At 33.8% G+C, this 17,500-nt stretch overlaps 1 long non-coding RNA gene and 1 pseudogene across 2 annotated transcripts; one reads left to right on the top strand and one right to left on the bottom strand.

The window, feature by feature from the left end:
• Positions 1-875: 875 nt before the first annotated feature.
• On the bottom strand, positions 876-9,768 carry LOC145066649 (uncharacterized; annotated as a pseudogene).
• Positions 9,769-13,135: 3,367 nt separating this feature from the next.
• On the top strand, positions 13,136-16,018 carry LOC145070648 (uncharacterized). Of its 2 annotated transcripts, none has more exons than XR_013690027.1 (7): positions 13,136-13,456; positions 14,315-14,411; positions 14,973-15,050; positions 15,154-15,211; positions 15,318-15,387; positions 15,585-15,644; positions 15,790-16,018. It is a non-coding gene; the product is annotated as an uncharacterized LOC145070648 (long non-coding RNA). The 2 variants fall into 2 exon arrangements; XR_013690026.1 differs by having other exon boundaries at positions 15,724-16,018.
• Positions 16,019-17,500: the final 1,482 nt, after the last annotated feature.

Below are 17,500 nucleotides of genomic sequence, written 5' to 3'. Positions count from 1 at the left end.
AACTACCGGCACTACTAGAAAAACAGCCTTTTACGACGCTCATTGCGCGTCGTAAAAGGCTCAGACGACGCGCAAATGCGCGTCAAGGAAGGCCCTGTCATAAAGAGAGACGACGCGCATGTACGACGCTCATTTACGACGCACAATTACGACGCGCGTTTACGACACGCAATGCGTATCAAGGAAGGCCCTGTCATAAAGGAAGACGACTCGCATTCGCGTGTCGTAACCTTACGACGTGCGTGTTAATGACACGCAATGCGTATCAAGAAAGCCCCTGTCAAGAAAGGCCATGTCATAAATAAAGATGACACACATTTTTGCGTATCGTAAATTTAAATGTTTAAATAAAATTATATATTTATTAATTTTTAAATTAAATTTGCATTTAATTTCTCATAATAGAAATAAAATACTTTTTTGATAGATTTACTAATTTTCAAATTAAATAACACATTAAAAGTCTCATAATACAAAATAAAATACCATAAACAATAAAGATAATTCATTGCACTAAGGACCATGTTAACAAAAGAATATAACATTATATACCATAAGTACCCTCAAGTAATCAATCTCTTACAATGTTACTAAAAATACCCTCATGTAATCAATGTCTTACAAAGTTAAGAGACTAAGTTGGTATGTAATATGGCACTAAGAAGCCCAATAATTGTTTGTGTTTTTCCTGTTCCTGGTGGATCCTACATGGACAAAAGGTAAGAATTAACATTTTCAAAGTACAATGCCTCAATAAGGAAATCAATGGTAAAAGACAAATCTGAATAAGAATAAACTTTATACATATATACATGGAAGTATTGTAATACATAATAACAGCAACAAATACCAAATTACCCTTTGCTTACCTTTTCTTATGGCCACCTCCAAAAGTGAGAATTTGATAAAAGATTTAGGTCACGCATTCTCTCATCAAGCTCTGTATCCAAAAGTGAGAATTTGATAAAAGATTTAAAAAGTGGGAAAATATCAAGAATATAGAGGATAAGTTCGCGTGTCTGGTCATCACAAGTTTCTAGAACCTTCTGGACAACGTAATTTCCAAAAGGATCTTTCATCATTGCCTATAGTTTTGTTTTGCATTACAACAAACTCAGTTACCAAAAAGACAATTAATGTGTTTTTTATTTTTACAAAAAAAAAGAGAGAGAGTTGCTGACCTGTAATGGCTCATTTTCATCAGTGGAACCAAGCATTTCGTTTACAAGAAGTTGGCGTTCATCTGGGCTTCCATAAGTTAAGCATTTCTCAACAACATTTGAAGCAAACTTTTGCAGACTCATCTTCACTGTTTCTCCTGCAATCTTGTTGATGATAGCTGATCGCTCATGGGGTTTACCATGTTGTAGGACATGCTAATTATAATCAAACAATAATATTATATCAATTAATTCAATCACAAATCACAAATAAAAACATATATATATATATATATATATATATATATATATATATATATATTCAAAAGGTGAGTGAGTGAGTACCTGAATAACATAATTTCCATATTGGTCTTGTGCTAGAGTACAAACCGAGTTCATGATTTCATCCATTACAGCTTGTGTATTTCGATCATCACAGTGCTCCAATACCCTCTGTTCATTTCACATATAAGAAGAAGAAGAAAAAAATAGATAATGAAAGTTATTATTTTTTTAAAAAATATATGTTTTACCTGAATGACTCGACATCCATAAGGATGCACTACTAGAAAAACAGCCTTTTACGACGCTCATTGCGCGTCGTAAAAGGCTCAGACGACGCGCAAATGCGCGTCAAGGAAGGCCTTGTCATAAAGAGAGACGACGCGCATTTACGACGCTCATTTACGACGCGCAATTACGACGCGCGTTTACGACACACAATGCGTATCAAGGAAGGCCATGTCATAAAGGAAGATGACACGCATTCACGTGTCGTAACCTTACGACGCGCGTGTTAATGACACACAATGCGTATCAAGAAAGCCCCTGTCAAGAAAGGCCATGTCATAAATGAAGATGACACACATTTTTGCGTATCGTAAATTTAAATATTTAAAAAAATATATATTTATATATTTATTAATTTTTAAATTAAATTTGCATTTAATGTGTCATAATAGAAATAAAATACCATATACAAAAAAATACAATCTATTGAATAAACTTTAATGTCATACAATTCTATTTCTTACAATATATAAATTTGCATTCATCTAATCTACTCTATGTTTCATACTAACAATTGAAATGAAGAATACAACACTTGCATTTTCAGCATCTTATCTCTTTCGGCTTGAGCTTTCTTTTCTACTTCTAACTCGAGAGCTATTCGTTTTCATCAACCCTGTAAACACAACACAACGATTTGAGGACACCACACTACCATGGTTATTGAAAGAGCCAAGTGTAATATTGAAATATTGGAGACCATGTGGTATTGATGTCTGACAAACTTAAGCATTAAGCTCCAAAATCCTGCACCACCCAAACTTAAGCATTAAGCTCCAAAATCCAATCCAACAAATTCAAAAAAAAAAATTTAAGAGACATACTAACATCAACAAGACCCTCTTGGATAAGCAATTCAGAAAGCTCATCTCCATTGTTATTGTTGTTCACACGAGCAGCAGCTTCAACCACAGATGAGAACACTACATATGGCGACTCGTGGTGTTCGATCTTCTCAGCCAAATCCCGCAGGTTCAACTACAAACAAAACACATCAGTTTCAGTTTCAGTTTCAAATACGTCATTTGTCATTTTTACGAAACTTTTCAAACAAACCTGAGGAGCACTCGAACTATCATTTATGCTTCTAGGTTGAAGCGGTGGTTGTTGAGGCATGTTTAAACTAGATCCCCCACCACCAAAAGTTTGGGCAACAATCGGCATCATCTGTTGTTTCATACCCGACAGATCAAAACCACCACCGCCACCACCACCACCCATACCGAAAAACATGTTGCTCAGATCTTGATTCCCATCAATTTGTTAAGCAATTTGATTTACCGTGTTCATCATTGCAGGGTTCTGAGTTAGTTGACCCAACATGTTCCTCAATACATCCGGTAGAGTAAAAATGTTAAGCATTTATTTTAATGTATAATCATTTGGCATTTGTAGGTACAAGCTGTTTAGTCAAGCATTTGCATGTGATAGGACTTAAGTGTGTCAATTTGCGTTCCAATAGAGTAAAAATGAGAGTTTATTATTTATGATTTGTTTTTTATTTTTTGTTTACAGGGCTCTGCATTTAAATGTGAACAAACTCACGGAGGAGCTGGGCAACGAAAAGAGATGATTGATTCAAAAAAGGTAGAAGACATAAAGAACGAAACGTGAGACCTGCTTTTGTTTATCTTCAATGAATATTACAGAAAAATTGAACTTAAAGAAAATCCCAAGGTTATTTCAGGCCCTATAATTATATTATTAGTTCTATTTCTAGGAATTAATGAAAATATCAATTCATGATTCCATTTCAGATAATGAAATTGGCTACACATTTAATGATGGTCCAAAAGCATGGATATTTCAAAGGGAAAGTTGGTAAATTCAACAGAGACTTAGTGCAGTCCACCTTAGCGTTCAAGGTGGTGAGAGTTGGGACTTGACAGCTTTGAAGCTATGATATCACATAAAGAGACCTAAAGCAATATTTGTTATAAAAATAAAGTATTTGATTTGGTGGAGAATTTGTATAAAGGGGATAATTATCCAAATGCTTTTGAATATTTAGTTTCTCTTCAAAGGGGTCTATCATTTAGCAGGTAAGGGGTTTTTTTTTTTTTTAAATCTTGAATACAACTTTCATATTTAGTTAATCACAATATTGTGTTACTAAATATGTTGTACATGAACTAAATCAATTCAAGAATTTCCTAGGCCATCTTTATTGATTCAATAAGGTAAGTATATTGCTATTTGATTACTTTATTTGTATTCACATATCTTACTTTTTTGTTATGATTTTGCGATGATTGCTCCCCAGGCATGAGGAGATGTTCTTATTTTTTGTTCAAAGACGATGTAATCACCAATCCCGGTTTGGCTTGAAACTCCAGACAAGAGACCATCAAGTGCAGGATTTGCCACCATCTGACTCATGATTACAGTAGGATCCATCTGGCCAGCTGGACTAGAAGTAGGCGACGCATTAACAGGAGGCACAGGGGCATTACTAGTAGTAATCACTTCTAGTTTTGTCTGCCGACTTCGTCTCTAATATCACATCACATTCATAGAACAAGTCAAACAAGGGTATATTGGTCATTTTAAAAAAAATATGGAACAAGTGCACACACCTTGGGTTGTAAACCTCCTATCCCAAGTCAAATAGGAACGGTTGGAGCATTTGTTGAGTTATCATTGGCTGGAGTCGATGATGAAGTAGAAGCATCATTTTGAACCTCACTTGTAGACTTTGTTGCACTGCTACTGGTAATGGCAATGGTGTTTCAGCACCTTCGGTATCCTGCTCCATAGTCAATACTAGATTAGTGGCATTCTTGTAATTATAAAGTCGATAAAAAAAATTGAAAACATACCGTTCTGGTCTCAGATTCAGACACACTTCCATCTAGTTGGCCTGGATGTACAAATATCAAACTTTACACAAATCATTTAGAAAAAAACACCAATTAAACATGTTACGCATATGACGTACCTTGAGAAGCTGGATTTTCACTCCTTGTGCTATCATCAACAGTAATACCTCTACTTTGTGTTTGCACATTAATTCCTGCAGCAGCTAAAACTGTGGAATTTTAAAGAACAACACAGTTAGATATACTAGTTTTTGGTATGTAAAAGGAGATAGCAGTAATGGAATCCCATTTGATTCATGTATTCCAGTATACTCCATCATAGCATTTTCACTGCAAACCCAAATTTCATGTTATCCCCTGCATCATATTACCCTACCACCAGATTCACCTACAAGATCAAAAAAATTCAAATCAAGATAAAATTTTCAACAGACGCTTAACTACTCTTTCATTTTTATCATCATAATAAAAAATAAACAACATTTAGTTATTTATTGAGTTTAGAATCAACACTTGTCACTTCCTAAATACAATATTCTTCTTTATTTGGCAGTGTGGTGCATTTAAAATCATTGGATCTTTCAAATTAGATGATAGATGGCATAGAGTGGATTAAACAATAACAAACTACACACTACTATGTTGTGACTTGGGGAATGGCCAAGTATTCTTTTGAGGCATTTCATCTAACATGTGGTAGAACCTATAAAAAGGTCTGACAAAAATAATAGAAATGATGATTGGTAATTTCGTATCCAGCAACAAGTGATTTTCAAAGGCTTTGAATGCAGAACAAAGTATTATAAGAATTGAACAATCAATCATTTTATGAAAGTAGGAAGCTTTAATAACCAAACTAATCAGCTTATATTGCTATTCATCCCATAAAATTTGTAGTTTTGTACTGTATAACCCCTAAGAAGATAACGAAATTACCTTTAGATTTGGAATAATCTCCATGTTAAGAGCATTTGGTTGGGGAAGTCTTTCAATAACATTCACATTCACCTACCTATAAGTAACACTCACACTGTCAGTTTCATCTATTCCAAAAAACGTTTTTGGTTCAAGTGTACAAAGTTTATTGAAATATGAACCCTAAATAGTATAAATCAATGGCAGGAGGCTTATCGGAATCAAACAAAGGACTCAGTTGAAAATCAAATTCGACCTACTTGACAAACTTACCAATATTTTAGGGCTAAATGCCCTACGAATTGGGGGAAAGCAACCCATCTCTCTCCCTTTTGAGCTACCTCAGTAATAATGTGGGTTGGCCTTGGAGTCGTTGTGAATCTACTTTCGCCCATCATTCTAAATCGACACCCTTTCTTTCACCTATACCGTACAGGCAGAAGACGATGTTAGAGGCAGTTTTGATTGAGCTATTTGAGTCTTGGGAAGGAGAAATCAAGAACTCATGAACATAAGATCATAAAACATTACCTGAAGCATATTCATTCAATCACGTCAGATGTTCCAGAGAAAGGTCATTGTTTTTTTGTACCAATGATTGGGAAGAGTAGTTTCAAAATTTCAGAACTTGGTAGCCATGGTGGAGGCGTGAAGAAGAACAGAGACAGGTGTTTAAATATCGGCGTGAGAATAAACAAGGAAGAAAGGCGGTGGTTGGGAGATCGTTGGAAAAACATGGCCATTGGCTTCACAGGGGAGGCGACGAGAAGCAAAATTACAATCGGTATCCCAGAAACAGAGACGATATTACTGCCTAAGTGCCAGGTTTTGGGGCTCCTTAGAAAGCGGACATAAACCCAAACCCTAAGTTGATACCAATAAACCCTATGAACCTAGATTGACTCTTCGTACTACTACCATTTTTGAGCTATTTTCTACTTGTATGGATCGATGAAAACTAAGGTTATTTCTTCATACAACAATCTATGTTAGCAGTAGGGTTATCCGGAGCCGATGATGGTGTAGCGGCGGGAGGTGCTGATGTGGCAAATAAATTCACCGGAAAAAGAATGGATGAGTGGATAGAGCTTGAGGATGACGAAATAGAGCAGCACCAGTAGGAAAATGCGAGAGAGGGAAGTGAAAATGCGAGAGAAGGAACGCAAGTTTTTAAGAAAAAAATTATAGAACGATTATATGAGTTGTTAGGGTTCGCAGAGAGAAGAGAAGAAGAGAATGGGGGGATTTGAAGCGGGGTATTGAAAAATTTTAGAAACGCGCGTTTTGAGTAAAAATCATAAAGTGACACTCACATAGGACGCACATTTTAGATAAAGTGCCCTCCGTGTTTTTAATTTTTTTACATGAGACACTAATTTAAGGGCACGCAAAAATGCACGACCTAAATCGTTAAATTTTTTGAAGAGACGACATTTTTTTAATGTCACTCTCTTTTACGTAACATAAATCAATGAGTGTCGTGGTTTGCGCGTCGTGAAAGGGTCTTTTTCTTGTAGTGATGTGATGAAAGAGAAACAACTTGTCCAAAGAAAGAAGAAACTATAAACTGAACACGATCTTGAGGCACACATTCAATACATTTCTGGATTACATGATTACCATTCTAATCACAAACACATTTCATGATTGAACCATCAAGCTCAGCCACCATTTCTGTCTGTTGATCAACTTCAACAACCTCCAATGCCTGAGTATAAATCCATGTTATGAATTATTCATCAATATGGGATGACTGATCTTTAAGAAAGATTATGTGCTTTTTGACAAATAAAAAAAATCTACCTTCTGAATAACTCTGCAACCATACATTTGAAGGCTAAGAGGCAAAACATGACCGATGAGTTGACCAGCTAACTCCCTTCTTTGACTTTTGGTCCCATGCTCAAAGAACTGAAAGTGTATGTACAAAATGTTTAAGTATACAACACTGTGAAAGAATTAGACATGAAAGGATGATGAATGTACCTTTTGTATGACATAATTTCCAAACACATCAGTCATCAAACTACGTGCATGAGGGACAATTTCGGGAAATATTATATTTTTTTCTTCAACTATGGCCGATTCAAGCTTCTGCTGAATAAACCTGCTTCCATATTGATCGGTACTATAACATAAAAGGGAAAAAAAAAAAGAAAAAGAACAGAGTCAATGATGCATAAGTCATAACTGAATATGAATGAATAAGAGTAAGGCTTAGTTTGCATACCTAAACTCAATCACATGATCAACAACATCAGAGAGTTCAAAAGACTTGTTTTTGTTGTGGTGAACTGTATTGTTGGTTATGTTGAGCAAGCAGTGCTTCAAGATACACTTTCTAAAGAGCCTGCATATCTTCATGGCCATGTGAAACAACAAAATTATTACATCCCAAAGGAAGATTAGCTGAGTGTGTGTTGACCATGCATTGACCATGTCGTGAACCCATGATTGGTGAATGAAAGTTAGATACAGGTGGGTAGTTACATCGCCTCAAAAATTGCCCTTTTCCAGTTGTGTTTAAAGCTGAAGCTGAAAATACAAATTAAAGAATGTAAACAGTAATTAAAGGATTAAGTTTATGGATTTATAAAGTCTAACAAATTACCTGAAGCAAGGTGATTAATCGGAGCAGAGTATCTAGCAGGAATCTGACTAGAACAAAGAGTATAGTGTTTTTTTTAAATACCTGCAATGGAACTATGTTGACAACAGGCTGTAAGCAGTCAACAACAAGAGGAACTTGAATTACTTTGCAATATAAAACACCTTCAATGCACCAAAGGTAAACAATAGTAGGTTCACCATCATCCACACATCTGTTAATTCTAAAATCTTTATCCCAAAGAAATTTCCTTTATAAAAAATCTTTTCTTTTACTAAAACAAAGGTGAAGAAGTCAACAATCGCATGACATTCCATTTTGGAATCCACGACAGCAAAGTAAACAACTGAGTACACCACATTACATGTTTAATCAATTAGAAAACTAGAAAAATAGATAGTAACAAAGTGACCGGGCACCACACGTAAGTGTTATTAGCCTTGAATCTCAGTCCAAAACCCATAAAATTAGTTTTTTTAAACAGACATGAAAATGATAACCATAAACAATATACTGCTACTTATCATAACCCATATCATATATTCTAGATAGAAGAGATGAAGTAATAGTAAGGCGTAAGCATCTGACTAAAAAATATTTAAAAATGAAAAGCTCATAAAAGAAATAAATGAATTTTGGATTTAAGCCCTTTACCTGGATAGATTCCAGATTAGCATTCAGACAAGAAACAAATAATAGAGTTGTAATTTGGACTTAAAATTTACTGTTTTAGCTATTCTATGTCAATTCTTTCATTCATGTTACAATTAGAAAATCACAGGCTAGCTTATATGAAAGTTTCAGGGATATGTATTATGCATAATGTCTCTCCATACATACATACACTTCATGTCACATGAGTTATCTGAAAGATTCATGTTTTTTTATAAAACATTGAAATATTATCTTTAAGTTGTTGAGCCTCCTTGTACCCCTGTATCATTCAATCACAAATAACGTGGTTATGATGGATTCTTAGCTAACTCGGTCATATTTTCAACAAACCCTTAACCAAATCCTTCATTACATATATTTTACTTTCCTTTTTCTCTATCTTGTTCACCTATATCTCCAATACCCCTTTTTCACCCTAATGTGTCGATCTCAATGGAACATTTTTAGCTAAAAAGTAAGAAAAATGTATTGACAACTCATACCATTTTGCAAGAAAGGCACATACATGAAGACAGGGGCCATGATTCGATAATCAAATATTGCAAAACTTAGTGAAGCAAATAATCAAACACTTAGTGGGCAATAAAAATCCAACACATTAAAATAAAAAAAAATAAAAAAAAAAACTTGCACCAGACATGGAAATAAAAAATAAAAAGAAGCTTGAACACAATAAAAAGGAAGTAAGTTGTTGGGGATGATGATGAACAGTTAGTGATGATGGAATTATTTTCAACATATGATTTACCTTGAGATCCAAAATTAGCATGAAGAATAGGAATCACTCTGATAACCCTGTTGCAAAGACTTTCCCACATCATTATGCTTGTCAAAATAAGAAATTACATCAATGAAACTGTAAAATAACATGCAGTTTAAGAAACAATTAGCGTTAATTTTGAATTGGGGAAACAAACCTTAGTTCTTTTTTCTTCGCCATGGAAAAGCACACAAACGGAAGGACGTGTATGATGTTTTCCTTCAAGATCTTCGCCTTCAAAGGTACACGATTCATCTCCATTTTATCATGCGTCCCTACCGATTCCTAATCGAAAACCATGATTTCTAGAGCTTGAACTTTAGGAGGGGGAAGGAAGGAAGCATCGTAACTAGAGCAAGAGGGAAACAAAAATGGAGGATAAAAAAGAAGTGGGGTTTCAAAATGCTTGGGGATTTCATTTTCCCCAGTATCTACTAAAACCTTGGCCTAGCACGTGCTAGAGAGAAGGGAGGTGGTGATGGCTTAGGGTTTACAGAGAGACGGGAGGTAGAGAATGAAGGGAGATCTAGAGGAGAGAGTATCAGAGAGAGGAGAGTGGATTGCAAGGATGAAAGATAGATAGAAGATTTCAAAACAAGGCGGGTTTTCAAAATTTTGGGGATTTCGTTTCCCCCTTGTATACTAAAAGTGCGTTTCATTAAAATTATAAAGCGACAGGTAAAGACGACGCGCGTTTAAGATAAAGCGCCCTCCGTGTTTTTAATTTTTTTTCTTGAGACACTAAATTAAGGGCACGCAGTAATGCGTGATGTAAATCCTAAATTTTTTTGAAGAGATGACACTATTTTAAGGGCACGTCCTTTTGCGTATCATTAATCAGCGCGTGTCGTAAAAAGCACGTCATTAAAGGTCTATTTTCTAGTAGTGCGGCAGAGCTAGGATTTTTGATACGGGGTTACAAACATTTTTCAAGATAAATTTTATACAGTTATCTTATCTTTGGTATTAAAAAAAATGGTTCAATCCTTATAGTTGGTTTACAATAACCTAAAGCATGTTTACAAATTTTTTTTTTTTATATATATAAAACAATTTTTTTGGGATGATATAGTACCCCACTGCCTCATGTAGCTCCGCCACTAATATTAACATCCACTACAAGAAAAGTCCTTTTTAATGACTAGTTTATTAGTGACAACGAAAATCCGGTCACTAACAACATCCTTTAGCCCCCATATATTATGTCGTCTCTGAGTTTTGGTAGTGTTACAAATTTAGTGACCAATATATTAAGTGGTCACTACATTGCAAACTTAGTGACCAAAAATAATTGTCACTGAATTTCCAAACCCATTTAACCTTCACGTTGAAATATTTTGACGACATACATTGGTCATTGAGTTATAAAATAAAAGAAATTTAGTGACCATAAAATAATGGTCACCATCTGGTGCTTAATGACTAAGATATTGGTCACTATATTGGAAACTTAGTGACCAAAAATAATCGTCACACCATTTGACTCTTAATGACCAAAAATAATTGTCACTGAATTTAAAGACTTAATGAAATACTTTAATGACCATTTCAATGGAATACTTTAATGACCATGCAATAATGGTCATTAGCTATGGTTTCATTTTGTATACTCTTTTAGTGAACCCATTAAACTCGTGTTTATAATTGTGTTTTGTGATAAAGAAGATACACACACAAAAAAGGTATATGTCATTTACATCACTCCAAGACAATCTGTAACAAAAAACTGTAAAGAATTGACTGGAAAAAAATATATTGACAAAACACGATATTTACCTCAAGGATTCATATAATTTATTCTAATAATTAATAGAATGTATAAAACAATGATCAAAATGATCACTACACACAAAATTTAACGTCCACGTCTCCACGTATATATCAACAATGGAAACATTATAAAAAAAAAGATCTAAGAGCCTAAGACCTTTAAATAAAAAAGAAATATTCTACTCTATTTTTATGTTTATTATAAATATATACAAACACCAACCTTGAGTTTGTGAGGTGAATACACTGTAGCTAAAAGTATTCTTTATATTGCATTGTTTACAACTTAACAACGTGGAAGAATCAAACACGTGATTTCTTTACTCACAATCAAGGTTGTAGAACTCGCTACTCGGTACCTGCTCGGCCGACTGGGGAGTAGCGAGTACTCGGGAGTACTCGGAGAGTACTCGGATTCGGTAATTCGTGTAGAAATATTTTTTGGAAAATTATATATGCCAAAATCATAAGTTAAAATCATAATCTGATTGAAATATATAACTAAAAATAGATACATGTGAATACATAAAAACTGAAATACGTACAATTGTCTCACTATGTGACTAATTACCGAAAATTTAAGATATATATGTAGTAATAATCACATGTGTGTGTTAAATAATAAATCATTAAGTGCATTATACATATTAATCTTGAAATTCTTGATTTTTTCTCATTTTATGACAATTTTGACCCTTTGACCGAGTTTGACCGATTTTGACCGAGTAGGCCCGAGTTTGACCGATTTTGACTGAATCCGAGTTTTTTGGCCGAGTTCACATTACTCGCCTCGGTGGAGGACCGATTCCGAGTACTCGGCCGAGTAGGCCGAGTTTTGCAACACTGCTCACAATTTCTTTATTTGTTTTCTTATAAATTACAGAAATGGCCCTTACATATTCTACTCATAATAACTTATAGTCTTTTTTCTTTCTTTTGTTTCACTTTTTACCCTTACAATATAATTAACCTGCCCATTTGCAACCTATTTCTTTTTTATTTTTGCTTTTTACCCTTATAATCCAAGTGTTCTTACATCTTCTTCACAATAGATACCCTTTACATTTTTATTTGTCATTTGCGGTCATTTAACATTTTTTTCGTTTTTTATCATAAAAAACTACGTTTTAGTAAATACACGTTGCAAGATCGGTATATACAATGTTACCGACCTTATATATTTTTTTACGGAAAACTACAATGTTACCATTTGCAACCTTTTTATTTTTCTTTTTGCTTTTTACCTATATAATCCGCATGTTCATACACCTTCTTTATAATAAATTACCTTTTTATTTTTACTTGCCATTTGTGGCCCTTTAACCTTTTCTTTTTCATTTTTATCCTAAAAAACTACGTTTTTGTAAATACACGTTGCAAGATTAATATATACAATGCTACTAACCTTATATATTTTTCTACCAACAACTATAATGATATCTGTCTTTTATCAATATAATTTTGATATTAAATTAAAAAATAGATTGGACCTGTTGCAACATGCGATTGGCAAAAAAAACTACTCACAAAATCACTGACTTAAAACGCACAATGTACTACTTCTTTATATAGTTATGGTCCCTACATTCTTATGAATTATTCAGAAATATCTAATTTACAAAAAAACAATCCTTAAACTCTTCTGAAGTTTTGATAAATCACCAAATGCTCATTTCTTTTAAACTTTTACTGTTTTTTGGAAACAGTGATATACACAGGAAAAACACACGTAAAAACCCGCGGCAAAGCGCGGGCTCAAATACTAGTTTAATTAATATGTTATCATATTTTTTGCTATTTAATTTTTTTGAAGGATGGTGAAAAAATAACAAGCCACTATTTGATCTTAAACCGGCCCACACCAAATAACCTTGTCCAAAGGCTAAGCGACGATGAAAAGGAAATAAACACGAACCCTAGTTTTGCACTCCTCAAGTCGTCGTCGCCCTCACAACCACCGTCGCCCTCACCACCACCGTCGCCGTCCTTCGTTCTCCTCGCCGTCGTCGGCCTTCTTTCTCCTCGCCGCCGTCAGCCTTCTTCGCTTCTTCGCCATCGCCACTTCTTACTTGCGGCGAACGCACGAAAGGGGCAACAGAGCCGCCTGTGGTAAGGCTCGTCCTCCCATGTTGCCGTATCCTACTTACTGGCGCCACCTCCTCCTTCCCTACATCCTCCGGTATTTCTCTCTCTCCCTCTCTGTCAATCGATCTGCGCCTCGTGATTTCATCGGCTGGATGAGATTTTGATAGTAGGTTATATTAACATCTGAAACTATGTTCTTAAGAGCAGAAATTTGATGATGAATTTCAATTTACCTAATTTTATTTGTTGTGTTCTTGTTATTTTCACAATTTTGACTATTGATTCAATAAGCTTGACGTTCATCGGGAACTATGGCTTTCTCAAGGTGTTTTGTTTTTTCTTTGATTATTTAGATCATTGCTCATTGTTTTACAATAAATCAGCAACTGTCTTTAGTTATTGATGGTTCTGTGTGTAAATAAATGAGTTATTTGATGAGATGAAACACTTAACTAGTTAGAGTATTTTTGTTTAACTTGCTTAAAGTTTTCTGAATATAAATGTAATTCCACAGGGCACATGTTACAACTTAATGATTGACTATAGAGTAATTATATATTTGTATGAATTCCACCAATGTTACTACTTAATTTATCATTATTACATTCTTCATTTAGGAATCATGGTGCACTCAGTGATGTTGGTAGTAGACAGATTTTCTCTTGACTATATTGCAACACATTCAGCCTTTAAGATCAAGAATATCAACCTTTAAAACTATACATGTTTATGATGATAATATGTTCACATATTCCGAACATAAAGTATTACTCAGGACTAGTAATTACAAGCATGCTATATTCTTGGCTGTCATTTAGCATGGGTGCCTTTCTGAGTAAATAAGGGACATTTTTAGATATATAAACTTAATAAATAAATTTGTTTAGGTTATGCTTCGACTTGATATGATTTGATTGATTTTCTATAAATTTAATAACTAAGTTTTTTATAGGTGATTATCCTGCTTAAAATGGTAGGTGCAAGCACAAAGAAGAAGCAAGAAATGAGTTGAATGTCTTTTCGGTGATGACAATGACTTTTATATCTTGGTAATGCATCTATACTGAATTTTTTCTCACAAACAACTTCTAGTAGACTACTTAGGTATTCTACCAGGAAAGAAATAGCAATAGGCTTTCATTTATGTTTATTACAGCTTCCTACTCGTAGTTCCTTATATCACAACAATGTACTTTCAATTTTGATTCTTATACAGGATCATACTTTAAGAAGACAATTATATCATTGCACTTTTAAATTTTATCTTATTAAGACCTTATACTTTGAAGTTACTACAAAAAATTGCTTTGTATCGGGATGACATTGCTATAAATTGGTAGATTTCATTAAAGTTTGATGCTATAATAAAGATTGTACGAAAGTTCATTGCTATTTCTTGGATTTAACCATTTCTAATATCATATAAATTTTTTCTTTTTGTTTGTCCTTCTCTACTTCTCATATAAAGAAAAATTGATAGTTTTGGAACCTTTCATATTTTAAATACAAAAAAAATCAACCATAGGTCATTGCAAGGTTTAATCCTAATCTCTTTGTTCTTGTTATCTCTAGTATATTTTACCTTTTCACGAATTTTTGTTGATCCATAGGTCATTGCAAGGTTTAATGAAATCGTCACAAGGCCTTTGATGGATGGTGCTTTGGACACATTCAATTCAGAGAGGAAGGTGTTGATGATTAAGGCTAAATTACGTTTTTTTTAGTATCATTTGATGACCCTTTATATAGTACTGGGATTATTGACTAACATTGTTGTGTTTGGATTATTAGGTGGTGTGCGTTCCTGGTTTTGAGATTGGTTTAGTAGCTGAAAAGCTTTGAAAGTCAGGTAAATAAAATGCAATCTTGTGTATAGGAGTTGTGGTATGCAATATCTTACATGAAAATCATCACAATGAACCCTAAATTGCATATTTTTCTTTGTGATTTCATAGGTAAGCACCCACTATAATGTTGTTGCAAACATAGCTGCATTCGTAGTCCTTTCTGATGGCCTTAATTCAGGTTGTTTTTTTAACTTTATATTACCAAAAACCAATCATAGTTTGATGTTCTTTCTCACATTTGTATCATTTTCTTTAACTGATTTATTCACTTTATATTTGGAGTCTTGACATGTGAAGACATGGATTATGTATTTTTTTAATTATTACTATTATCTTTTTATTTATAAACAAGTCTTAAAACATTTGTTGTTCTAGGCCTTGAATTGTGTTGGTGGTAAAGCATGGAATAAGGGCTCTGAGGAAGCTTTGACTGATGTAAGTTTCTTTGACTGATAGATTTTGTCAAGTAAAAAAAGTGAATTTTGTTAACTGAAATTGTATTAATGTATTGCAGCTTGAGATGACATCTTTGTTTTGAAGAGTAATAGATTAATGTTTTGCAATACTATTTCATCCACAGTGTTCAAAGGATCTTGAGAATGCAAATCCAATTATTGCAGAAAAAACTGGAAGAGTTGAATCTTCATTTTTTTGGCTTTTTTTGTGTAATTTTTTTGGAAATTTGTGCTAAGCTTTTGTTGAGTAGGTGATGTATGTCTGCATAATAATTTTTTTTAAGCCAAGTGAAAAATAAATTGTCCCCCAACTTTTCATGTTTTTTTTTTTAATTTGAGAACAATTAATGTTTAGTTGTTTACTATTGACCATTTCCATGGTTATTTGAAGGGGTTAAATACAAAAATAGAAAAAGAAAACAATGACTGAATTTGTATGGTCACTCATTGGATAAATCAGTGACGACATTTTATGGTCACTAATTGGATATGCCAGTGACGACTTTCTATGGTCACTAACCGGACAAGACAGTGGCGACTTTTTGTGATCACTAATCGGATAAGACAGTGACGACTTTTTATGGTCACTGATTAGATAAAACAGTGACGAATTTCATTGATTAGTGACCATATTTAGGGACGAAAAAAGTCGTCATAGATTCAGTGACCAATATATATTAGTCACTATTTAGTGACCATTTTAAAAATTTGTCACTAATCAGGTTTTTTGACGGACCTATAGTGACAAAATATGACGACCCAAAATTTGGTCCCTAAATCCTTTAGTGACGATTCCTTCTATTGTTAGTGACCAGTTTGTTTTCGTCACTAATTTACATTTTTTTTGTAGTGATCGTGTTTTTTTTTTGTTACAATTAAGTCATTATATTTTCATTTTTTTTGTAATTCTGAACAGTTGACCGGTTTGCTTCCACTACAAGAAATTAGCGGCAACAAAAATCGCCGCTATTGTTCACGAAAGTCGCTGCTAATACATTTACCGGCAACACGTCGTTGCTATGGAGTCGCCGCTATTGCCATGTCACTATTGTTCAAAAAGTCGCCGCTAATGCTCAGTATCGCCACTAATGCTCTATGCCGACGCTATTGCCTTTTTTACTTTTTTAAAAGCAGCCATTTTCAGCTGTCCAAGAACCGATACATAATAATGTTAAATGCTGAAAAACCGATACATTAAATGCAGAAAAACAATTACATAACATCCAAGTTTTATAAGACCATACATACACCAAAATAAAAAACAAAATTCTTATAAATTTATGTCATACTACAATCTCTAATAAAAGATAAAACTAATACGACGTGTCATCATCACCACCACCCCCATTCCCTCCTATAGGTTCCATAGTATTCTCCGGATCGTTGGACATTGATCGAAGATTCTCCAACTACATAGTAAATAACCACATATAAACTTGTAAGTTAACCTATTAACTTAAACCAAACTAAAAATTATCAAATGATAAGAAAACTACCGATTACCAATTTATCTATATATCAACAAACTATCAAATTAACAAACCAACTAACTAACATTAACCTTCTAAATTAAACCAACAATCAAACTATCAAACCAACAAACTAATAATTATCAATTTATCTACAAATACACATTACATATGAACTAGTATAGTAATTTACTTTAAATAACATTTTCAATGATAACATCCTACTTGTTTTTTGTTTCTTTTTTTCATTGATACATTGTAGTTTACACATTGCATACAAATACACTCCAAATTGCATACAAGTACACACATATATACGTTATACACATATATACATACTTTTTATAAACATAAAACAACCATCAAC

Source organism: Lactuca serriola, chromosome 8 (assembly GCF_051521515.1).
Source record: "Lactuca serriola cultivar US96UC23 chromosome 8, Lser_US96UC23_V15, whole genome shotgun sequence".
NCBI classification, from domain to species: domain Eukaryota; kingdom Viridiplantae; phylum Streptophyta; class Magnoliopsida; order Asterales; family Asteraceae; genus Lactuca; species Lactuca serriola.
The sequence above is the reverse complement of the archived record's forward strand: the minus strand, read 5'-3'. Positions and strand labels throughout refer to the sequence as shown.